Raw genomic sequence first — 25,083 nt, 5'->3', positions numbered from 1 at the left:
ATGTTTAGGGGAAAAGGAAGGTGGAAAGGGAGGGAGGGATAAAAACAGGGAAGGAATGAAATATTACAGCTGCAGAGAGCTTATATCTAGGGCCCCAAAATAATAATAACCTTTTACTTGTATGCCATTTTACTACTTAACAGTTTTTTTTACATGTATCTCTTTATCATCATTCTGCTATTGTATGCGTGGGTGCACAGCGTGTGTGTGCACGTGTATTTTTGTAGTGCATGCGTGTATCGCTTCTCTTTCTCTATTCCCGTCTACACACACACACACACACACACACACACACACACACACACAGGTGTTGCTTAGGCACACAAATGTAAGCTCTGTGAAGGCAAGGACGTTGCTGTGTCCATATCTCTATACCAGCTTCTTAAACAGTGCCTGATGAGGGAAAGCTCAATAAATGTTTGTTAGATGAATGAATGAGGATATGCCCTCATTTGGTCTTTACCATCACCTCCTGAAGTGAACACAATATCCATATTCTATCCTACTCTTTGGCAGGTAGCAAACCTGAGTCCTCACCACCTGCTCGAGGTCGCATGGCTCGTTCTTGGCCAAACCAAGCCTTGAACTCAGCTTTTCTGTTTCTCTATTCCTTTCCTTCTGTCTTCTGGGAATTTGCTATATTAATAGCAAAGCGAGAAATGTCACACAGGGAAAATTTGTCTCCAAGTTTAAATTCATGATGCGTACACAAGAAATTACTGACTTCTCAATCCAACGGTAACACAGATTGTGTGATTTTGAGGAGGAGAAGCCTTTCTTTCCCATCATCTTCCCTTTATTAGCCTATGTGTCAGTGCACACACATGCGTGCCATGCAGCCCTCGGCTTGTACTTTTCCAGCCTCCTGTTAATTCCTTTCGTAGGCTCTTCCTGCCCTGACCATCCCCGGTTCCTGTCAAGGCTGTTGCTTGGTCAGGCCAAGGCCAAGCGACACGCAGCAGGATTTGTTATGGTTACTTTGGCAATTGCAGAGGGCTTGAGAGAAGCGGAACAGCAGGCATTTCAGGAGTAGGACTAGGCTGGCTTGTTGTTTGTTATAAACGTTTCTACTCACCCTAATTGTAGCTCACAGGGGCAAGCAGAGTAAACACCCATACAAATTACTAAGTGGTACTGAATGTCCAAGGCTGTCAACAATCGCCGTGAACTTCAGATGAAATCTCCTTCTTGACCGAGACCGGAGCCAGGCAGCACACGTGGTCTCCCCCTATCACTGCCCATCTTGTGTGGACACAGCAGCCGGAAAAGGGGCTCCGTAAGGCCCTGGCACAGGGAAGGAACTGGAGACGAATAGGGTGCTTGGCGCGAATGTTGGAGGGTAGCTACAGTCACTGTCTATCCTTAGGCTCCTCTCTGTATTTTTCTATCTTAAAACAGGATGACTACAAGGGGGAATAAGGAATACAGTGATAGAGGATCCCGCATGAAAGTTCAAGAGAAAACTGGCATTCATTTTTATCTGAAGCCTGTGGGGGGAGGGATGAGTCAGTGAAAAGGGTACGAAGGGGATCTGAAGTCACACTTTGTCACAGACTCTGGGACAATGGCGGTGAGTAGCCCAGGAACTCCACAAAGTTTATTCTCATATTCACTCAGATCACAGTGAGGCAAAAGGGACGCCCGTACAGATTTTCGAGGCGGCTTCCCTGTTTGACCATGACTCCGGCTGTCGTGCAGAGACTTGGGCTTCTCCGCTCTAGTAGGACTCATTTCTTTCCCTTTTCCTTTCTCATAAATGACTCAGGAGACTCTGTGGAAGAACCACGTGTGCTCTCTTCCCAGAATTGTCACCAAGGAAGTGCATGTCCTCTTAGCTTACCGGATTCGCCCATTGAGACGTGCCTCTACTTTGCTCTCACCTCCTGGATGTGGTTTGCAGAGATGGGCTGTTGGGATTTCCCACCAGTCCACGACTCGAAGTTTCTATTTCCACATTTTGACTGCCAGTTCTATATTTGCGCAAAATCCTGCTTTTTGCCTGGTTTCCTAGGGAAACAGTTTGTAAGAGCTACTGCTTTCTGTCCATCTGCTTTGCCCGCCTGGGTTTTTGACTGTACACCCTGATTATTTCCTAATGTGACAGAAAGAGACCAGGCCCAAAATAAGGGGGACTTCCTCTAAAATTGCTAAAAACGAGTTTTTGAAAATAAATGGTCAGTTAGGAAATCACTCTCCTGTTGGCGGAGGGGAGGGCAGTTTGTGTTGTCCTTATGTTCACAGACTATTATAATAAGAAAGGAAGCGTAAGTGAACAGTGGGCGGGACGAGACATCTTATTCGATAGATGCAAAGATATTACACATAAAATATAAACTAGACACAACGACGGCCCTGCGAGGACCTTCCAACTAGAGGGATCAGCTACGACATAGTTAAAGTAACCCTGCACTGGATGTCCGGGAACCTGAGTTGCTGTGTCATTATCATCTCAGGCTCGATCTTCCCATCAAAAAGAGGACCTCACTTTATTTTTGGAATGTGGACCCCTCGTACTGAGGATCCTGCACGGAAAACCATATTTACAAAGTAAATAAGCATCCCTGTGCCAGTGCTTACACTCCATGGCACATGCACGTTGACCAACCAGAACTGTGTAGGGTGACAAGACCAGTGTCACTGTGCCGAGTTGATAATCTAGCAACAAGCAGTCTAATCCCTGAGACCTGCTTGCATACTTGGAGGCTTTTTAAGCTCCATTCTACAGGAATCATAGACACACCAGGTTCCAGGGGCAGCAAGCGGAGAACCATTAACCTAGATGAGTTTCTGAAATCTTTGCCAGGTTCTCAGTTGCTAAATTCTGTCTTGAGCTTTTCTGGGGAGAGAAAGCGGGCCGCGAAGGAGGGAGAAGAATGCTTTCTCACACTGTGAAACGCCTGTGCTCACCTCGCCCACGGGGTTATGTCCGTGACCCTAATGCCCGTGAGGTTCTTGCATGTTCCTAAGATACTTCTGCAGACCAGACGTCAGAGGTGAGCCAGGTCCTGCACCATGGCTCAGGGTGAAGACCGTTGTGGAGAGCAGCCGTGCAGGTCTCCCTTTAGGACATAGCCATGCACCTAGGGCTGGAAACGGAGCCCTCCGCAGATAGAATCTGTTGTTTCATTTAATTACTTTTCAAGATGCCGTTACCAGGAATTTTTATGTAAATACATATTTTATTCCCCGAGGCATGTTAATATGAGACAAAAATTATACAACACTGAAAGGAAAACAAAATGGCCCTTTTTACGAATTCTCTCTGTGTGTTCTTCGGCACATGCTATAGGATAACAAAGGTGCTCACTTAGCCAAAACCACTTTCTTTGGCATTCAGTTTGCAGAATCACAGGAATGCAGAATTGATACTCAATAGCTTAACGCGATTCAACTCAATGAACATTGACTGTTTGCCTTCTCTAGGGCAGGTCCTGAGCCCATGCTATACAAAGTACGGGCACCATTAATGAAACAGACACTTAAGAGTCCCTGTGATGTGCTAAAAGCATATAACCACCCTACTGGCTAGACAGTAATTGGTGCCTCGGAAGAGGTACTTATTTATTTATCAAGTACTTATATTGCACTCATTATATGTCAAGCACTGTTCCCTGTACCTCATTAACCCATATCATCCTCAGAACAGCCTTTTGGAATGTGAACTCCGGTGTGTATGCTCTTAACCACGATGCTGTGCTCCGAGGGGCGAGAGGAGAAAGAAGTTACTGTGGGCTCAGTGGATCAAGAAATGAGGCATCTGAACTAGGATTTGAGGACGTAGCACAGGCCCTCCAGGGGATGTCTGGGAATGTGTGTGTCTTCACAAGATCGAAATGTGTGTGTCTTTTGTAAGATCGAAAACAAAGCTCAGAATATGAGGAGCTTTGAAAGTCCAAGAGGGCCCTTCCACCTCATCTATTTTGTCTAAGTGGGGCCACCAGGCAAGTATAGGTGTGAGACCAGCATGGCAAGAACATGCTTCATATCCACAGCCGCACTCCCCTCAAGGTCAAGAAGCCAGCTGAGAAAACCTGCTGTGCTGAGAGAATGCCCTCAATGCACTAACCCAATTAAGCAAGATGTACCATTTCCCTAAGAAGTCTTCATTTCTCTCTTGGTGGAGGATGCTTCCCAAAATCAAACTGCCCGCCTTAGGACAAGCTTGTGACCCTTCAGATGCAAGGAATTCCGAGTTATATACATTTTTCTCGCTCCCTCGGTGAATCTCCTCTACTCTTATAAAAAGAATAACTTCTGGCGTACTTCTGGCCAGTCAGGGACGAGGCTCCTCTGAGAAGAGGATGAGCAGGAATACAGAGCCCGCTGTCGGAGCGCCCTTTGGCCGGGCAGGTGCTGAGGGAAGCCTCTCTACCCACCCCCCACCCCCGGAATCAGTGCCAGCCACCCACAGAGCTGCAGCTCCTCTGCCTTCCACGTGCAACTTGTTTGATCAACCTCCAAGACAAGCCCACTGCCCAGAGGCTGCACAGCTCTCTTTTTCAGATGCTCCCTGAATCTTGTGGAAAGACATTTGATTCCAGAGCCTGTGCTGAGTGCAGCCGCCAGTCCTGTCACCGATGCTTACGAACTGTCTCAATTTACCAACTGATTTTCTTCTAAAGGTTTTTTACAGTTTCCGGCCTCCACCACCATCACTCCCCTTTCCCCCACCCAGTTTGGCCTTTATTTAGGCCGATGTCAGGGGTATTTTTCGGAACGTGAATAGATCCAAAGATGCCTTTTTTTTTTTCTTTTTCTTTCCCTCTTGGAGTCAAGTGTTCACCTACTGAGAGCTTCATTCTCCCTCCACCTTTGTGAAGACGGTGATGTACAGGGTATCACCATAGCCTAGTATACGGGATTCCTGGCTCTGGAGTAGTAATAGATTGCCAGACAGTCCCAGACTGTCAGACTGGGCCAGACTGGGCCGATCACCGTTCACTCCCCTGAGCTTGTTTCCCCATTACCTAAAATGGGGGTATTAACTGTACCTGCCTCACAGTGCTTTGGGGATTATTACCTTCAATAATCTCTGTAAAATACTCACCTGCACACAAGCGCCCACGCAATAAATGTAGCCATTATCACTACTGGTAACAACATGAAGCTTTGAGGATGAATCATGCCAGACAAACTACATGGTTCTTCCTGCCAAACAAAGTATATGGCTCTTCCTCCGTATGATTTTATTTCACGTAGCCACAGGCCTATCCCAAAGGCAGTGATAACAAAGGGAAGGTGGAGAAAGTTCTAAGCTCCTTTATCCTAAGCTGAGTGGCTCCATGTTGTCCCTGACCCCCTCTCTTGTGATTCTTACTGGATATCTTTGGGGAGATGTCCGACGGGTGCCGTGGATGCAGGGCGGATGGACGATTCCCCAGAGAAGTTAACTGAGTGTATAACATCCGCGTGTAAACTCACACTTATTCTTGCTCCCTTTCCTCGCCAGAGCTATCCGCGGAGCCTCCTAATCACACCGATTCCTGAGCTTCAGCTCCAGAGATACTGATTTTACGGTTCTTGGGCGGCGGCTGGGAGGATGAGCATTCTTTCTGAAGCTCCCCAAGTGATTCTGATGGGCGACCAGGCTTAAGAACCCATGACTGAGAGGATGGGCGGGCCCAGGGAGGAAATGGATATGCTCTACAGCAACCATGAGAAGGATCGATGGCAAACAGAGCCAGCAAGTGTCTGCCTAGCGGAAGCTTTGCCTCTGCTCAGTCTCTTCTCAGTGTGGCATTTGCAGGCAATACAAAACAAAAAGAAAGGAGGGGGGCCTCAGCATCAAGGATGTGAAAGCTGCCTCTAATCTTCAACTAGATAATAGGCAGGGGCCTCAAGACTGTAGCCTGAGGAACAACAAAGGCAGCTGGCATATGTGGGCTGAGGTGAAATACATGTACTGATGTGAGAGCCTCAATGTTAGGCTCTCTGAAAGGATGGAGATTTTCTTAGCTTTGCTTCCTATCAAAATAAGAAAGACATGTGGTGCTTTCTTATGAGTCTTTAGTTTCTGTGCTTGGGCACAACTTATCTCTTTTCTCCATGCTTTCTCATTTCCAGTTTCCAAGTTATGGGAGATTATCTAGTTCAGTTCCAGCCATCTCATTTTACAGATGGCAAAACTGAGTGATGCCTGACATCTCACAGCACGACACGGGCAGAGATCTTGTTCCCTCACGTGATACACCACGGTCTATTCGATACTCAGTTCAAGGATGGAAGAGATGACTTTGGAGTCTCTCCAGCTTTCCTACTGGCTCTGATTTCTCGACCAACGCCCTAACTATTCCCATGACACCCTGGCTAACCAGGTGTCTTATTTTCAAAGATGGCAAAAGTTTCTTTATTTTGAAGACATAGTTCTTACCTTAACTGCCCCAAGCACCGCGGCAGAAGGACCATGACCTTGCTGAGAGCCACCGCAAGCCAAATGATTTACTTAATTTTCCTTAAGTACTCAGAAGAAGAAAAACAATAATCTATATGATGGACTTTTGGCCTGCACCCATATCCTTTAGGAAAAGATGGAATTTGGCATAGCACATACTCTGATTTAAAGAAAAATGTTTTGTTCTGATGTATTTTGTCTAATTAAGAGTAGAAAAATAAAAGGATTGAATTTTTCCTATGCAATGTCATCTAGCCTTTGAGATTTTCACGTTAGATGGCCCAAATCATTTGTCTTATCTTCTGTGAAGCTTGCTAATGGATAAATCTAACCTTGGCATTATTATACTCATGACCTACATATAACGCAGATCTATCCCCCCTCATATTTGTATGTTCACTCAACGAACATTTTGTCGAGTATCTCCCAAAAGCTAAGAGAGTTGCAGGGTACGGAAGTGGTGCACGGGGGATGTGCAAGGGAGTGAATCATGGACATTAAGGCTGTGGAGGCAGGACTTCAAAGAAGTTTTAAAAGCAATTCTCAGGGGATGGGCCAAGAGCAGTTAGCAGAGGTTTTGAGCACTATGGAGTAATACAATTTGACTTGCATTTTAAGAGGGAAAACATCTGATTATGGCTTACCCGTTCAGCAAACACCCTTTGAGCACCTTGCGCATGGTAGATGCCATGTTGGGCTCTGAAGACACAAGAATTAAAAACGGTCCTTGCCCTCAAGGAGCTCACAGTCTATTGAGTTGCCTTTCAGACTTTCCCACTAGATTGTGAGCTCCTGGAGGGCAGGCACTTTGATTCAACTGAAAAAAAAAAAAAGTGTTAAGCTTCGGAACCTGGATTATAATTCCAGCTCTAGACTTTCTATTCTATTCACCTCAGTTAACTGATCTGTAAAACGGGACTCATTGTGCCTGCCCCACTGAGGACAGGGAACGATTAAATGAGGGAAGGATGGAATGCACTTGATGCAGCAGGAACTCTGGAAATCTGTTTCCATATCACAGTGTCGGGCACATGGTAGCCATTTAGTCCCCTTCTGCTGCCTGGCTGGTTGGAAGGATTTCAGCCTGGGGGCTGTAGCTAGCAGGTGTCGTCTCAGCTCAGTCAGTGATCAAGTTGCTTACTCCAGGCTGTGAACTACGGTCAGGGCCAGTGTTGGGTCCCGGATGCTCAGTTCCTGAATCCAAGGCATGCACCTTTCAAAAGTCAGAAACAAAGTCAAAAGAATATGACGAAATTTCCTCTCTGGCCAAAATGCTATTATTTCACCAAGGGCAACAAATCTTCTTGGCAGGGGAAGTTGATTTGCTTGTGCTCCTGTAAATCAATTGTATTTGCAGGTGACAAAGTCCTTCTCACAGCGGCTTAAAGAGGAAGTGTTGGCTGTCCCTGGCCTTTGTTTGACATTTTATTATTTCCAGAGCATTTTCACCATTCATGATCTCACTCGTTCCTAATGAAGTCTCTCTGAGGTCCCATTGTAGGAATTAATACCCTTTACTGTATTCATTCCATCACTAGGGACATTGAGATGCACCGAAGCAAAGTGACTTGCCTAAATCATATAGCTTCTTGTGCTGTAAGGGATTTGCTTTTACATCAAAGAAACTTTAGAAAGATATTATTAGTACGTTTTGTCTGGTTAGCACATGACAGCATATCAGGAGATCTGAGCTCACTTTTTGGCTCAGGGAGTGAGCTTAGGAAATTCAGAATGGGATTGCTAAAATGGATTTGCCTCTCTGACCTGTGAGATCACTGTGTCTCTTCCACTGACTGATCAGAAGATAAACCTATTCCATCATAGGCCATGTCTGCTACTCGAGGTGTTGTCAACATTTACATTCGCCAAAGTCTTAAATATTCATATAATCCTTCCAAGGGTAGTCATCTTCAAACCCACCTTGTGGAGTTTAAGTGGAACCTGCTTGGTCCAGAATAGGCGAATGAGGTCTAGAGAGATGATGTGACATAAGCTAGGTCGTGTGACAAGTATGTGGCAGATTTAGGGCTTAAATCCTATTCTCTGGCTTCTCAATACAATGTGTGTTATTAGAGCATGGCATCTCAGTCTCGATCTGGCCTCCTTGCTGTTTGCTGTGGGCTAGTCTTTCACTTTGGAAGTTAGAGCTTGGTAAACCTAAATCCACAAGCTTCTACATTTGCCATAGTGATGCTAGTATGAAGTACCGTTTAAAGTGAAGTATATGTAGCTTCAAAGGGACCGTTCTACTTGCTTAAAGAGGAGTATTGACTTCTTTCCCACCTGTACTTTTGATTTTTCTAATGTCCCACCCCCCCCCCAGAATTGTTCAAGTCCCTTTAATCTGTAAGTTGGAAGCGAGAGGTTGGCCTAATTTCTATGTTCCCTTCGAGCATGAGCAATAACACGTTTCAAAGGATGATAAATAGCGGTGTGAAATATAGATGGGTTCTATAAATACTCACCGAAATCCCTATAGTCAGAAACAGGTAGAATAAGAGAGTAGTCAAGGCATTCTTCTCTCCTTGCACTTCATTCACCTTCTTCTGGCGGTAGTTTGGTGACTAAGAACACAAAAACTAGAGCCACACAGACCTGGATTTGAATCTCGCCCCCTTCCCGTACTCCCTACAAGTCTGTAGGCAACCTGCTTAACTTTCCTGGGCCTTTGTTTCCTCATTTGTAGAAGGAGGTTTTGTTATACGACACGTAATGTATAGAATATCCATTTAGTACAGTGCCTGCACATTTTTGAGTTGCTAATTTTAGATATCTCTTGTCACTGTTATTATCTTCATCCAAGACCCTTTCTATTACCCCTTAGAATACTTCTATCCATTTCTTCCATGGGGAGCAGACGCTGGCTCTGGAAGAAGCCAGTTGGACGAAACCAGGTTCAGAGAGGGGAAATGATGAGCTAGCACCCAGCGACCTTGAGCAAAGAGGGACCTAGAACTCAGAACAGCCAGGCTCTCCTGTCCTTATCTTCTACATGTGTTCTTAGTCAGAAAAAGAAATTCTTGACTCCTAGTTACTGAGATGAAGGATTAAGTAACAGAGGCAGGAAGACACATTGAGCTGTTTCAGTCTGGTTTTTATGATAATGCTGCTTCATGTGATAAGTGCCTCAGATCCCCTGGAACGGGGATACCTTAAGAGCAGATAGAACGGACACTTGGAAACTCACAGCCATGCTTTTATGTAAAAACAGCACATGACACCACGGAACCTGCAAAAACAAACGAACAAACAAAGCCAGCTTCCATCATGACCCTCTCCCTTGTACGGCAGCACAGCTTGTGCAGCAAAATCCCAGGGCTTCTCCGCCCTGGCCCTCCTCCAGGCATCGAGCTGTTAGCATCAGAAATCATCACAACCACTTTGTGGCTCACTTTCTTCAGCCTCTCGGTAAAGCGACCCTTTTTAAAGTAAGCTCTATGCCCAGCATGGGGTTTGAACTCACAACCCAAAGATCAAGTCACATACTTTGCAGACTGAGCCAGCCAGGTGCCCCAAAGCAACCCCTTTTTAAACATCAGCAGCACAAAAAGCGTGTGTTTCAGTTGACCTGCTGTGCCAGGGTCCTGGGCTGATCTGCAGACATGTTTCCCCATGTGGCCTCGTATATGGGATGACTGTATCAGCAGACAGCTCCCTCACTTTCACTAAAATATTCCTGACATCTTCATGCATAGCACAGACAATGATATCACCCAAAAGGAACACAGAGATACATAAGAGCAGGAGGTCAGTTACATGTGTTTTTACCTGGAATGAAAGATGGTAACTTTTCAACTTGACTCTCCTGTGTACTTCCTAGGGTCTTCACGGCTCTGGATGTTACATCTTGTTACGTCTCTGGATGCATGAATTCCATCTTTGTCTAAGACCTGATTAAAAGGCCACCTTCTCTGATGAGTGTCCCATCATCCCCCCAGCTTCAGCCACCTCCTGTGTTCTGACAGCAGGGATTAAACCATTTTACTTTGGATATTTTATTTTTGGATATTTCCAGATGTTTAATATTTCCTATTATATTTCCTAGAGGGAAGGACCCAAGTTTCAGTTATTTCCTTAGCACTAATACTTACTGGGCACATAGCAAATGTACTTTGAATAAATGTATTATGCACAAACATCTCCCCAGTTAGGCTACCTTTTTTGTGTTACTAGAAGCTTTCTAAGTCCCATCTAGTAAGTGAAACAGTTCTATCCTTAACATGATGCATGTACTGTAACATCTAGTTACTTGTTTGCCACAAGGCTCCCATATTTATATCCAAGAAGCATTGAAGTCTGAGTCCATAACGTTAAGCATTTTCCTGAGGGCTGAGGCACTGCTGAATGACCTAGATCAGTCACTGCATTATATTTTTTTTATTACAGAAAGAATAGAGGGGTGCCTGGGTGGCTCAGTCGGTTAGGCATCCGACTTCAGCTCAGGTCACGATCTCACAGTTTGTGGATTCGAGCCCCACATCGGGCTCTGTGCCGACAACTCGGAGCCTGGAGCCTGCTTCGGATTCTGTGTCTCCCTCTCTCTCTGCCCCTTCCCCGCTTACACTCTGTCTCTCTCAAAAATAAATAAACATTAAAAAAATTAAAAAAAAAAGAATAGAATCCATAATAACTTGCTTCCTACCTATTACACTGCAGAGTTAGAATGACAGAGATAGGTACAGAGTTTTTGATGATATTCATGGTGGTGTTATAGTAATAACCTTTTGCATGTTTATGGCACTTAATTATATCAAACCATTTCATTATGACTGAAGTGACACTTTGGACCCCATCCTTCTGGGTCTTAATATCTAGTTACTGGAAGTTGGGAGACAGTTTCGGGAATCCGTCTGGTTGGGTACAAATCCTAGCTCTTTCTCATACTAGCTCGGTGACTTTTAGCACATTATTTAGCTTCTCTGTGTGTTTCCTCATCAGTAAAGGGAGGAAGCAAAAGAATTTATGTCATTGGATTACTCCAGAGGTTAAAGGAGAGAACGTACATACAGAGTGATGATTCCACAAATGTTACTGTATAATCTTCACACGTTGTGTGAGACCCCAGATGAAGAAGATTCTCGCCATGTGACAAGTACCTCTGAAAGGCATGTCATTAGGAAACAGTAGCTGATACAAAGGAGAGAGGAGGGATTAAAGCCAGCCTGGTTAGGACTCTGAGCTCACCTGTAGCAACAAGAAGCTCACAGGGTCAGCATAAACTGAGGAGGAACACCCTTTGCTAATAAGCGGAGGGAAAGGAGCCTTGTGCGGGGATGGTACCAGCCCAGCCTGACAGAATCTCTGTGGACCACATCTGTCTGTGCCAGCTGTTGGCAGCCTGTGTAGGCTCGCTGAGAATAACAGCAATGATTTTCACTTTATAGCAACTTCCATCTTGGGAGCTCAGAATGCTGCATAAATGTAGATTAGGGCTCCCAACATTTTTGCCAAGAATGAGCATACTTTATAGGGCATCAAGAATGCATCACTGTCTCCACAAGTCTTTCATGGTAGAAAGTGAACTAACTGGTTTTGACTTAGACCTGCTTCTCCGATTTGAGCTTTCCTTGTGATTCCACCACTCATTTTCTAGGTGACCTTGGGAAACTCAGTTTCCTTCTGGACCCTCAGTTGTTGTGGTATTAATAAAGTGACTCATCTACCACTAAGTGATCTCTAGTGTGTCTACTGTTTCTAAAATTTGCCGAGAGTCTGCAAGGATCAGAAGTTTCCTCCCAAATAGACTACTGCCTGACACGTTTTGGAAAGGCTCTAGGTCTCGTACAATGGGATACTTTCATAGTACGTCTTTCATGGTTAGGCCATAACCCGGCAGACAAAAAATATTACCTTGGTCACTAGAACATAGCATTATCTTTTAGTTTTCACATGCAAGAGTATTAGTGTCTTCGGCAGGAGTTTACCTTGGCCCACCTTTCAGTACAGTGCTATTTATCATTTCCTTTTACTATTTTAAGATTTGGCATTAACACTCTGGCTTGTATCAGAGACTGATGAAGGAAGTAGTCTTTTTTTGTTTTGTTTTGTTTTCTTTAAGTAAGTAGCCTTTTGAAGGGCAGTTCTACTTCGCCCGGTGAATCCTGAGTGAAGACCTCAAAAATGACCATGCGTCTCAAAGTCCTGTGTTCGGTCTCTCTGCAGCAAGATTGCCCAGGATGTTTGCTATTTTCTCGGTTGCCATCCTTCTACAAAGATGAAATACTACATCATAAAATGTAGTATTTGTCCTTAGGAAGGGTTCCTCTGATAGCTCAAGGCTTTGTAATATATGATTAAATTCTCCTGAAAAAAAAAAAAATCAGAAAATCCCTCTGATAAAATGCAGATGGGTCAAGCAGCTGAGGCACTTTGTGTGGTGATTAAATATGCCCTTTCTGGAATTGATGGCTAGATTCAAATCCCAAATTCCCAGGTGCAGTCAGGGCGATCCCTGTGCCTCAGTTTTCTCATTTGTAAAATCGGAACAGTGACCATCTGATGGGGTGGCTGTGATGAGTAAATGAGTTAATGTAAAATATTTTGAACATTGCTTGTTGCCTGCTACCCACTCCGTATTCCTTACTTATTTTCGGTCTCATCGGTTATACCTCGATAAATATATAAATTAAACACTTATGCGTTTCCACCTTTCAGAGTTTATGGAGAGGGATATCCCTTCAAGAGAATTACTGTTATTTGAATCATGGTTGGTAATCCGTTAGAAGCATTAAAGTTCCTGGTCTTTCAAATCACTATCAGAGTGTGCTCGTGTTCCCTCTGCCACGGTACTGATAAATGACACTGAGTCACCCATTTTCCCTGATTCACCTTCCTGCCACATTTGAAAGACATTCGGAGCTCCGATCTGATGGATTGTTTGGGAGCATTTAATACAAGTCATGAGTAGCTGTTACATATTAGCATGCAGCATGTATCACTTTAGGTATTATTCACAATCGCCCTAACGTGGGGCATTCCCTTTCTCCTATCTGCCCCCTAACCCCATCTACAGATGCAGAAGCTAGTGCTAAGAGACATTAAAAAAAAATGTTATATACAAAAGAAGTGGTATAACTTGCTATTTGCCCCAGATTTGTCTGCTTCTGAAGCCCACACTTTCTCCATTACACCACAATCAATGTTTCTGAAAGTAGAAGGGGCCACATTGGTCTCCAACCTCTGATATAATTAGCATCATGCTTTAATCAGTGAGGTTGACTGTCTTGATTAACCTTTATGATAGATCATGTAAGTTTCATATCTCTAAATGAATATATAGAGGCAGCTGTAAATTAGTGGAAAAACACTGAGCTTGGATCAGAAGACTCATGTTTAACCCCTGGCTCTGACACTTACTATGGGTGTGATTTTGGCTAAGTCACTTAACATAGTCACTTAAACCACTAACTTGGTTTGTTTCTTCTTATAGAAAACACACTCTCATGGTCTGGAAAGTATTCACTGAAATCTAGTGTGTGTGAGTATTATACCGGGGTTCTTCGTTGGCCAGAAAGGAGCATAGAACTACAAAGCGTTTTCTCTCTTTCCTTCAGGTCCTAAAATCAAGCCCCCTGATCCTCTTGGCATGTTTTTGGTATGCTCCAGTCCAGTGCAACCTCTCTTTCTTCTGAATCCATATTATCCATTGATCTGTTCACGTGATATTTATACAACATAGCATATCTTTGAGGATGATAATAATTTCTTAATTAGTGAAGGCAGCAAATGATTTACATGGACCTTCTCATTGCACTCATGAGGGAAACCCAACTGACCCCATTGTATGATCAAGGCAACTAATATTTAGTCAAATGAAACATCTTGCCCTGGGTCACGATGTTGGTAAGTAGGGGATGTGGGATTTGAACCCAAGCAGGTAGGTAGCCCCGAGAGCTTATGGTCTCAGGTGTCTAAGCCATACTGACTACCATCAACAGTCAATGCTTTGCTTCATTCTTTTATTTCTCGTTCATGAGCCTCGACTGCCTGACTGGTTTATGAAGTCCTTTAAGTGGATGTATCTCAATCATCTTGATGATTGCCTTAATGCCTCATTACTAGTATTTGTGGATAATTTAATGTAGTTTTCACCAGAGACTACAGTTTTCTACACCACTCAAATAGCCTAGGAGCAAGGACTTTTGACTCCTTCTTCTTCATCTCCAGCCAGAAGCTAATCTTCCCACAATGTTGGACTACTTTGATTTGATTTTTGCGGGTCAGGCAACAAACCGTTTCTCTGTTATTCTCATTGAGACACCTCCTGCCTCCCTGCCGGGGCCCAGAAATCCACCGTGATCCACGCGTATGTCGGAGGGCGCACTTGTTTGCAGCCGCCGTTGGCATTGTTACCAATCAAAACACACGCCCTTTCTCTGCATCCGAAGTGCCTTGGATCGCTGAGCAAGAACCTTTCTGACTCAAATGAAAACCACCTTGTGTTAGGTGAAATATGGGGAGTTAACCATTTGTTGGCTGGCGTGCATTTCCCACGAAAAACTCAAAAACAGAAATTCACCTCAGCCATGGAAAGTGATGTGCCAAGCGTCATATTTGCATATCAAAACCGAAAAACTGATTTGCATGTTATTTCAGTGTCTTGTGTCACGTTCAGGCATCTGTCAAGCCCACTAGATAGAAACAGCTTGTACAGTAGGAAAGTGTTTCTGTGCATATCAGACTGAAAATCTAGGTGCCTTTACTGTTTTCAACAAATTGTCGCCACGTCAGGTCGTCCATTCCCTTCTGGCTTCATATGTGAAAATACTAAAGAAAAGACAGAAATCCCATGTTTTATAAAGTCTACTTATGAGTTTCTAAGGGTCATCCATTTTCACTATAAATAATGTAGATAATTTAAAAATTATAAGTAAAAAAAAATTACTCATAATCCCACCATCCTAGCATGAGCTGTTAACATTTTGGTATCGTTCCCTCTAGTATCTGCTTTTTGACCCCTACTTACATAGACACTCACACTGGCACTCATACATATATGTTTTTATTCATTTGTAAATATTACATGTTCTCTTTTAATAGCTTCCCATTTTTTAGCATGATAATGGCAAGAATTATGAGACAGGCTAAGGAATTGGTAAAACCCCATTTTGAACACAGTGGATTAGAACCACAGTCAGATCCAGAGTCCTGTTAAGAGAGACACTGTGATGTCTGATACAGTTTTATTAAAAATGTAGCTTTTGGTTGAGGATAGCTCTTCTCTGGGACAACAGATAGAAATCAGCTTGTGGTGGTAAAACTATTTTTCCCAATGTTGGAGCACCTAGCTCTCTTCGCATCGTCCCAGGCAACCGAATGGAGATGAACCATCCCCCCAGAAGTCACTGCCAGGCACTAATGGAGCATAGCTAAGACCAAGATCTGGTTTAGTTTGAAAACAACCTTGAACGACAGTTCATTCCATTCATCAAACATTTATGTCTTGCATCTCATTGAGGTGAAACCTACCAATGGAGATAATGTCTTGTATTTGCCTTGCCATTATTATAGCTAATCCCTTATACTTATGTAACATGCATAAGTCCTAATTAATGGGGAAGGGTGGATGCATGTGTGTTTTAGCTAAAGTATTGTGGAAACAGCTTCTTTTAGCCTTGGGTAGGAACAGCATATATAAGAGAGGAGTAAAATGAGAGAGATCTTATCACCCCATGGAGGCAAGTCATTTTCTCCCTTAAGGAGGCCCTGCCTGAGAGCAATGAAATGGGAACTGTGAGTTAGACTGGCAAGAGATCTCTGATCTTCCTTCTCCATGATGCTGAGGATCTGGGTTTCTTGCCTGTCACCTTTCCTACTTCTTTCCTACCATGTGGGACAGCATCTGTAGTTGTGTCTCTTTTTGCCTGAAACTCATCTAGGCAGGAAAACATGAGGGAGGCTACTTTTTCCAAGGAGCCCAACACGAGAGCCTCGCTGTACAATTTATCTTTTGGTGCGAAAGGCTAACACGTGGAACCGTTGACCATTCGGAGAGCCAGCAAAACGTACATTCAGTGAATGGTGTGTATTTCAAGGTCTGTAGTCAAAAGAACTCAGGGGAATCCCACCTCTCGCTAACACAGTTAATGTGACGTTCAGATAGACTACCCTGAAGTGCTTCACCAGCAAGTACAGAAGCAGAGCATTACTTGGGAGAGCATATGACTCTGCAGACATTCCACTTCCAAGAAGAAAATCATCTTTGTTAGTGGTTTGTATGCTGTCCCTCCTGGTAATTAGAACTGCCATCTATGTGATGGTTAATATCTTACAAAGGTCCTTCATATGAAATAGATGTTACTAACTTCCAGTTGGTGGGTGAGAAGATCAAAAGTAGAGAAACAAACACCAGAGGACTGAAAGTGTGCCTTAGATGTCAGGCCTGGGAACACGCATGTTCCAAGCCCCGGAACTCTTGAGGCTACCTGTTTGAGAGTGGTGGGTGTGGAGAGGAACCGCTTTCTGTCTGCTCAGGCTGCATCAGGGTCGCACCCTTGTGCGCCAACAGCACAGCCTGGTACTTCCCCCTGGCTGCCGTAACATCTAGCACGCTATAACTCAGAATTGCCCGTCCTTGGCTGTGACTCCCAATCTGGTTTAAGAATGGTGATTTGGAGGCATCGGTGTTTGACATAGGAAAGGGAATATGCGGAAGAGGTTGTAAGACTGTTACACTTTCGAAAGTGGAAAGGTGACTGGAATGGGTTTCAAAGTTAGAATCAACTTTTAAAGTCAAAACTTCTGGGTCTCCCTCCTTGCAGCCTTGCTACGCATTCTCCAAGAAAATAGGACTTAAGAATAGAAGGCCTAAGAACACACTTTTCTGCTCCTATGCAACCGTGAGGAGCATTCATTTATGGGTTTCTAGTTGCTAATAGGCAGTTCCCCTTTCCCCTTCTTTCCCTGTGGCCCACTCACTGCTTTTAACCTGAAGCAGAGTGGGTGTGCAGCAAATCTTCGGCCCTTGGCCTGAAAGGGTGCTCCTTCCATTAAAAGTAAGACGTCGAGAGTAGAGCTTGATAATTCAGTGAGAGTCAGAAAGGAGAAGCAGCCTCAGGAAATTGCCAACTGCAAACTTGACACAGTTAAATAGGAGGGGGGAAAAAAAGAAGGAAAATATCAGAAATATATTTTTTTCTGGCAGGCTTTCAGCTCCAAAATGGGACTAATTCTACCTTTTGAAAGAAGATAATTTCAATGTTTCTTTTTTCAAGAACACATAATTGAAGTTATTTTCCCTCTGAGAGAAGGAACCTCTTGTACATCATTACAAATGGACAAGAAAAGTGAGCAGCTCTGGTCCCCGAGTGATAGAGTATTCATTATCATGTAATCTCTCTGAATATCTTGGCTGTCTTTTCCCAGTGTTTATCTGCCTGGGCGGTGCTTCTCTGGTAAGGTTCAGATTTGTACTAAGTTCAAGTTATCTAGCACCTTGTAACTAGGAAATGAATGGTGGGTCAACACTCACAGGAGAAAAATGACCCACACCGAGGTCAGTATCACAGTCACTCAGGAAGCTGGCATGATGACAAAGAGAGGGTAGCCATTTTGTAAAATGGATCCTTAACGCATATATTTAAATAGTAAATCAGTGGTGACAAAGATTAAAGGTGGTGGGTGTTCTCCTTGGGGTCTTCACTGTTTGCACCCCAGTGTAGGCTGTTTACTATGCTTCTTGTTGCATTTAGGAGGGATGGTGAAGTTCTTCTTGGCTCCCCCCGAGGAGGGGTGAGCATCAGGCGTTTAACCTTTGTTTGTTCTTGATTTTCATGCCCTACATGTAGTGAAAGTTCAGTAGGCTGCAGAAACCCTGTGACCTGCCAGCTGCTTACTCAGATTCAGAATGCTGAATGAAGTTCTAGATTGTTTCAGGGGATGCTGACAAGTGGTTTAAATCCTCCTGTAAATGGAAATCTCTAATGATGATGTTTCCACTTACTCAGTGTGTGTGTTTTTATAGACTACAAAGTATCCGAAAATATGAATTATCTGTGATTTCCCTATAAATATCTGTAATGATATATGCCCTGCATATTATGGGCACAAAAATAAGATAGGGTAGAATCAAAGGAATCTTTGAAAACATCATTTTGCACAGAACGCTACTAAGGCTCGGGGAATAGAAGTGATTTGATCAAAATTACTGGACCCGTTAAAGGCAGAACGCAGATTAGAGAGATAAATAAGCTCTTCTGTGCTTATGGGTTCCTATGTAAGAATATGTAAAACACTTCAAATACTGTCATTGTTACATAAATGTGATGGATATTGTTATTTGTGTTAATCTGGCAGTTTCCACGCTCACCAAGGATTCCATCCATATCACTTTGTTTGCAGAAATAGTCCTCATTTTTGTACAGCCTCACCCATAACGTTTACCAGGGACCTAGATCCAAATTTGGCTACAGTATTCATAATAAGCCTTCCCCGGAATATTATCACCTGGGCCACTAGCAAGAAAAAAACCATGACAGAGAGGAACCAGTTGCAGATGCTTGGACATTTTCCATTTTCTGACACTTCTGTATCAAGAAAAAAAAAATTTTTTTCCTTATCTGAGGGTAAAAAACTTTATTGTAAAAAAATTAAAATATAGGAAAATAGAAAGAATATAAACCAGTCTCCCATTACTTTCAACCATGAACCTTTGAGCATATTTCCTCCCAGTCTCCCTTCTGTAACAGTTTGAGGCAGGCCAGCCTGGTCAGTGGATCGCTCTCCACAGGGTGTGTTTCTCCTTTCTCGTGCCTCCCATGGCCACATCTAACTGCGAGGGAGAATGGAAACTGTAGTCCAGCCATGTGCTCAGAAAGAGGAGGAAGTCAGTTTCGGTGAGCAGGTAGCGGTCTCTGCTTACTTAATGAATATCAGGGTCCTTAAACATAATAGCCATTAAATTGCTCAGAAATGCCATGCTGTCTGGTTGCATTTTTAAGGCATCATTGGCCTTGGTGTTTGAAGATGTTACCAATATGTATATTTCCAAAATGTGTCTTTAGTAAAGTGAACACCCAGTTCTAAATCTCCTGATGGTTCTCTGTTTCCTAAAACAGTGTAGACATTGACCACAGGTCATTTCTCTAACCTCATCATCTAGCTCTGTTCCTCCTCTATTTCTTAACATTTGTTTTTTCTAATATGCCTGTTCTTTTCTACATGTTACTCTTGGAATGTCTTGACTTCCTTCCTTCCTTCCATCCATCCTTCCTTCCTTCCTTCCTTCCTTCCTTCCTTCCTTTCTTTTTCTTTCTTAAATTGTTTGAAATCTATTTATCCTTCAAGATCAAACTAAGAGGATATATCCTTACTGGCAGCCTTCTCCCATCTTAGAACATTGAACTCATCCCTGTGGCTTAGTATTTACACTTACTGTAATTTTCTACTTTCATGTCTCTTGTTTCCTAAACCATGAGTTGTCAGAGGCGGGAATCATGAATAATTTGAGTTTATGATAGTGCTTGGCACTTGGCAATTTCTTAGGAAAGGTATGTTTAAGAGAACTTTGAAGCAGTCTTCTGAAATCCACTTCTCAGTAACTCATGTGTAGGTCATATAATGGGTTTTGTTTGTTTGTTTTTTGCCTTTTCTAGGAGTGGCAGACATTTCAAAGAACACTCATATTAGTGATTAATATTGATACTTATAAGAATATGTAGAGGCTTTGTGTTTGCTCCGTAGGACTTTTGTTTCACTAGTTAGCAGTAAACCTCTACTCTGAAAAAAATCCAAATTACTCCAAAATAACAGAGCTTAGAAGGGCTTGCGATGGCCCTGGAACTGAGGACCACTGCGGTGTCGTTGAAACACGCCTGACTCGCACAGCCCCTGGCAGCAGTCGGGGCTCCACCGAGGGAGCTCATTTACCCTCTCCGGGCCTCCATTTCCTCATGAAGCAGGATTACCTGTTACACAGGGCTGTTGCATAAACATTTGAGATTACGTGTATGTGAAAACAGGCACCTTGAAAAGGGTCACAAAAATGCAAGGAATTATTACTATGCTGCAGTGAGTATATTGCCGATACCATACACGTCTCTATGTTTGAAGAAAGAAAAAACAGTACAATCCAGCACATCCCTTCCAGCCCCCACCCCACAAATTTTCCATTATATTCTATTACCCAAGCACAATGCTGGAAGCTGCTTATCAAAAGATGAATTGGGCATCTTAGGATGCACTGCATTCTGAGTGCTACTGAGAAAGAGAAATTGAAGTGAGAGAAACCCTAAAGTAATTACAGGACCTGAACTTCAAAGAAAGCCCTGGGCTGCGTCTTCCTTGGTGGGACAGACACATGGACACTAAGGAGTCTGTGTTTTTACCAATACGTATTCTTCATGCATGTTAAGTTTTGTGCCCTGTTTGGGGATGGAGGCCAGGGGCGGAGCGGGGACGAAATTCTGTGGCCAAATAACGTTCACAAGCACTGGGAGAGATGTTGTCTTGGGGTCCTTCCTCATACGAAATACCAGGAATCCAAGGTTAGCATGATAGGGGATTAGAATGTAAAAGAAAAGGAAAGTGACTTTCCAAATGTGGTACTTCAGAAACTGTATTGCAAAGCTAATAGGGAGTAATTGGAGAATAAAAGGAATGGCATATTTTTCTTAAAATCTATGAAGTCCTGACAAGGGGAGTACTTGGAAATAACCTCTCCTTGTAACGTAAGTGCTAAGGGTAGAATCTGAATTGCTGGCAGAGAACAAACCTGGCCTTCCGGCTGCCACTGTTTATGTTAAAAGGCAAACATGTATATTAGGCCACACAATGATAAAGTGTGTACATTCCCTCAGGGTCTGCCCTAAGACTGGGAGCAGGAATTATCAGGTTTTCCTTAATGGTTGTTGATTTAAAATAAAACAGCCAACGCCGTTGACGTTACAGGTAATATTTCAGACATTTCTCCACTTTCTCCATGGGAAGCAATGTTTGGTTGGAAAAAATGCCTGGCTTTTGGAGTCAGATGACACCCTCTTTGGGGCTCAAGTTTTCTCCTTATTGCAAGTCTGAAAAATATGATGTAGGTCAGCTTCCCATCCATGCCTTCAATTCTGTCACCTGAACTGGGATTATCCCCTCCCTCAGAGGCAGGTTGAAGGTCCAGAGAGAGTCCCTTTGTGACCATGGTTTGAAAGTAGGTAAGCTGTCTATAGCATGACATGCAAAAGCTCTCTGATTTCAATCCTCTTAGCAACTGCGGGATAACCTGGACAGGCCCATTCTACAGAAGGGAATCTGAAGTCATCCAGGGTTCACAAGCTCACCTGAGGACCCCAAGCCAGTGCCTGAGTTAAACCTCTGTCTCTAACCATAATGTCACCACCTCGCAAGTCCCTTCACTCTCTGGCCACACATATTTTAGGATAAGCTCCCCACCTCCTTCCAGTCTCATGGCTCTCCCGTCCTCCCTGTGCTCCAGAGAGAACTTTCTAATCTGATTAGCTCACCTCGCTGCTGAAAATCCCTACTGCGGTTTCTGTTGCCTGGACATTCCTACCTGAGAGTCTGTAGATATGTTTCCCGTGGCTTGTGAGCTTCCTGAGATTATAAGTAAATTCAGTGTGCTTTTTTTTTTTTTTTAATTTTTTTTTTTAACATTTATTTTTGAGACAGAGAGAGACAGAGCATGAACAGGGGAGGGGCAGAGAGAGAAGGAGACACAGAATCTGAAGCAGGCTCCAGGCTCTGAGCAGTCAGCACAGAGCCTGACGCGGGGCTCGAACTCACATACCGCGAGATCGTGACCTGAGCCGAAGTTGGACGCTTAACCGACCGAGCCACCCAGGCGCCCCCCAGTGTGCGTTTTTACGGATGTCAGTCTCTCTCTGCCAAAAGGGAGCTCAGCTCATCAGGTTTTCAGAGTTGTCTGTGGTCTCACACAGGGCCTAGAGCCCTTGGCCCCTAGGGAGGCCCTCAGGTACGGCATGGTAGTCATTAGCTGGCCCTTCCTTTCTTTCGCCTCTTCAGTCTTAAACACAGAACCACTTGCCTTTTTTCCCATTCACACCCAACTGCGTCGCACCTTTGGCCTTTTGCTCCTCTCAGGGCCCCCATCTGACCTGGGTTGGAAGCCTGTTCCAGGGCTTTGCTAGTATCTGACATATCTTTATCGCTTGAATTCCTTGCATTTAAAAAGTTGTACTTCATGGATTGCAGAAGTAGAATTACATATTGTAAAAGAAACACAAACTTAGAAGTTGAAAGGTCCCCGGGATTCCAAACCCAGAGATAAATCCCCTTTAACACTTGAGTGTATGTCCTTTCAGACTTTTTTCCAACCTATATATAGAACAGTACATAGGGGCACCTGGGTGGCTCAGTCAGTTGAGCGACCGACTTTGGCTCAGGTCATGATCTCCCAGTTTGTGAGTTCGGGCCCCGCGTCGGGCTCTGTGCTGACAGCTCGGAGCCTAGAGCCTGCTTTGGAATCTGTGCCTCCCCATCTCTCTGCCCCTCTCCTGCTCATGCTCTGTCTCTCTCTCTCTCTCAATAATAAATAAATGTTAAAAAATTTAAAAAAAAATAAAAATAAAAAAAAGAACAGTACATAATTAAACTGTACTTACTTTACAAAAATGGGGCCATCATTTACACTTCCTATCCTATAACTAGATCTTTTCCTTTGATCGCATGGCCATGTCACCTTTTCATACCTTGCAGATAGATTTGTAATGTACCCTTTTAAAAGCTTTTCACATTCCATTGTATGTATCTATCATTGTGCATTTAAGTGACCTCTTACCCGTGGATGAATAGTTACATTGTTACTTCAGGTTCCTCCTTTTTTTTTCAAATATGGTTCCTGTGACTGGCCTTGGTCATATAATTTTATGATTATTTCTGCAAAATTTTCCTAGAAGTGATAACATCTGTGCCATTTAAAGTTTAATATCACTAGCAAATCGTTCCTCCAATGTTCAAATGCTATTTGCACTTTAGAGGAGACCTTAAATTTAACATTTAATGTTTATTGAATAAATGAGTCTAGGATGGGCTCTTGTCCTGGGTTTATCATAACTAGCCCTGCCCTGATCTTTTTGGGTGTTAAATTTCCTTATCTCACAATGAATAAAAGATTCCAGCATGCAGCTCTATTTTTTTTTTTTTTTTTTTTTTTTTTGTCTCTGTCACCGGACACATACCGTAGTTTATTCACTGTTGTCCGTTCTCCATCCAGATTGTGTCCAACAATGAAATAAAATCCCAATGTAAGATTAGTAACCAACATAAAAAAAAATTGAGGGCCTTTTAAAGGCTTTCTGCATGTCCATACTCACAACTTCCTGTGCATTTCAAATACCTAAAAAATGAAAAATAAATATAGAGAAAGGTCCAAACGGGTGCCAAGTAACAACTTGACATATGCTTAAGTGGCGTTTTATGCCTCAGACATCACACAAATAATCAACATGTATCTTGGAGTGGTTGAAATACATGTTGGTAGTAAGGATGAAACATTTGTACAGGTATTTGTACTTTGTAGGATTTTCACATCTAAGAACTCATTTAGTATAAGGAGGAGAACAGGTGAATGAATATGCAGCTATAAGTTTTGTTGAACTGATTCTTGTAAACTGTTCATGAAAGGAGAAATTCTTGATAACAACTTAAGGATGCATAAACAGAGAGGGAGACAAACCATAAGAGACTCCTAAATACAGACAACAAACTGAGGGTTTCTGGAGGGGAGGTGGGGCGGGGGGGATGAGCTATATGGGTAATGGGCATTAACGAGGGCACTTGTTGGGATGAGCACTGGGTGTTATATGTAAGTGATGAATCCCTGAATTCTACTCCTCAAACCAGTACTACACTATATGTTAACTAACTTGGATTTAAATTAAAAATTAAAAACATAAAAGTAAGAAGAATTTACATTCTCAGTCCCAGCTTTCTCCATTAGTCGTCATGGCCATCATTATTTCTTAACTTTTTAAAAAAATGTGTATTTATTTGTTTTTGAGAGAGAGAGCATGCACACAAGCAGGGGAGGGGCAGAGAGAAAGGGAGACAGAATCCGAAGCAGGCTCTGGGCCCTGAGCTGTCAGCGCAGAGCCCCACATGGGGCTTGAACTCACTAACTGTGAGATCATGAGCTGAGCCGAAGTTGGATGCTAACCCAACTGAGCCAGCCAGGTGCCCCACTTCTTAACTTTTTATAAGTTTTTTCTGTTATAAGCACATTGATTAAAGATGCTGGGGTGTGATACCGGAAATGGTCAAAGTTATAATATATGCAAAGGAAAACAGAATTATATGTTATACATTCCCTTTTATTTACATCATGCGAAGCTACTTTACATCTGGCATCTGGCCTTTCTTTTTTCTCTACATACTTTGGATTCTTGGTCAAACATCTCAGGTAATCTTTCCCCTGACACTTGACTCCCTGACAGCGCTATAATTCTGGCTCGCTCACCTATTTAAACACCAACCCAGTATCAGCGCTTTTGATTTACCTCCCCCATTTGGTATGTGGCTGTTTGTAGTACTAGGGGGAAAAGCTACTCAACCACCTTAACCAGAACACAAGGCCATTCACTTTCTGCCCCCCTGTACCCCATAAGATCCATCCCATCTCCTATCTCAAGCTTTATACAAGCTGCAGAAATACGCTACTGCCAGGAGCTCCTTAAACCAGTTAGCCTTTTCTCACCTGAATATAAGAATCGCTGCCTATAAGTTTCCTG

General features: G+C 43.3%; 1 protein-coding gene across 10 annotated transcripts in view; it reads left to right on the top strand.

The window, feature by feature from the left end:
• LOC102953305 (LIM domain containing preferred translocation partner in lipoma) overlaps positions 1–25,083 on the top strand; it is a 673,846-nt gene that overhangs the window by 488,079 nt on the left and 160,684 nt on the right. The window lies entirely within an intron of this gene.

Source organism: Panthera tigris, chromosome C2 (genome assembly GCF_018350195.1).
Source record: "Panthera tigris isolate Pti1 chromosome C2, P.tigris_Pti1_mat1.1, whole genome shotgun sequence".
Classification (NCBI taxonomy): Eukaryota; Metazoa; Chordata; class Mammalia; order Carnivora; family Felidae; genus Panthera; species Panthera tigris.
Note: the sequence above shows the minus strand (reverse complement) of the source record. Positions and strands in the feature narration are given on the sequence as shown.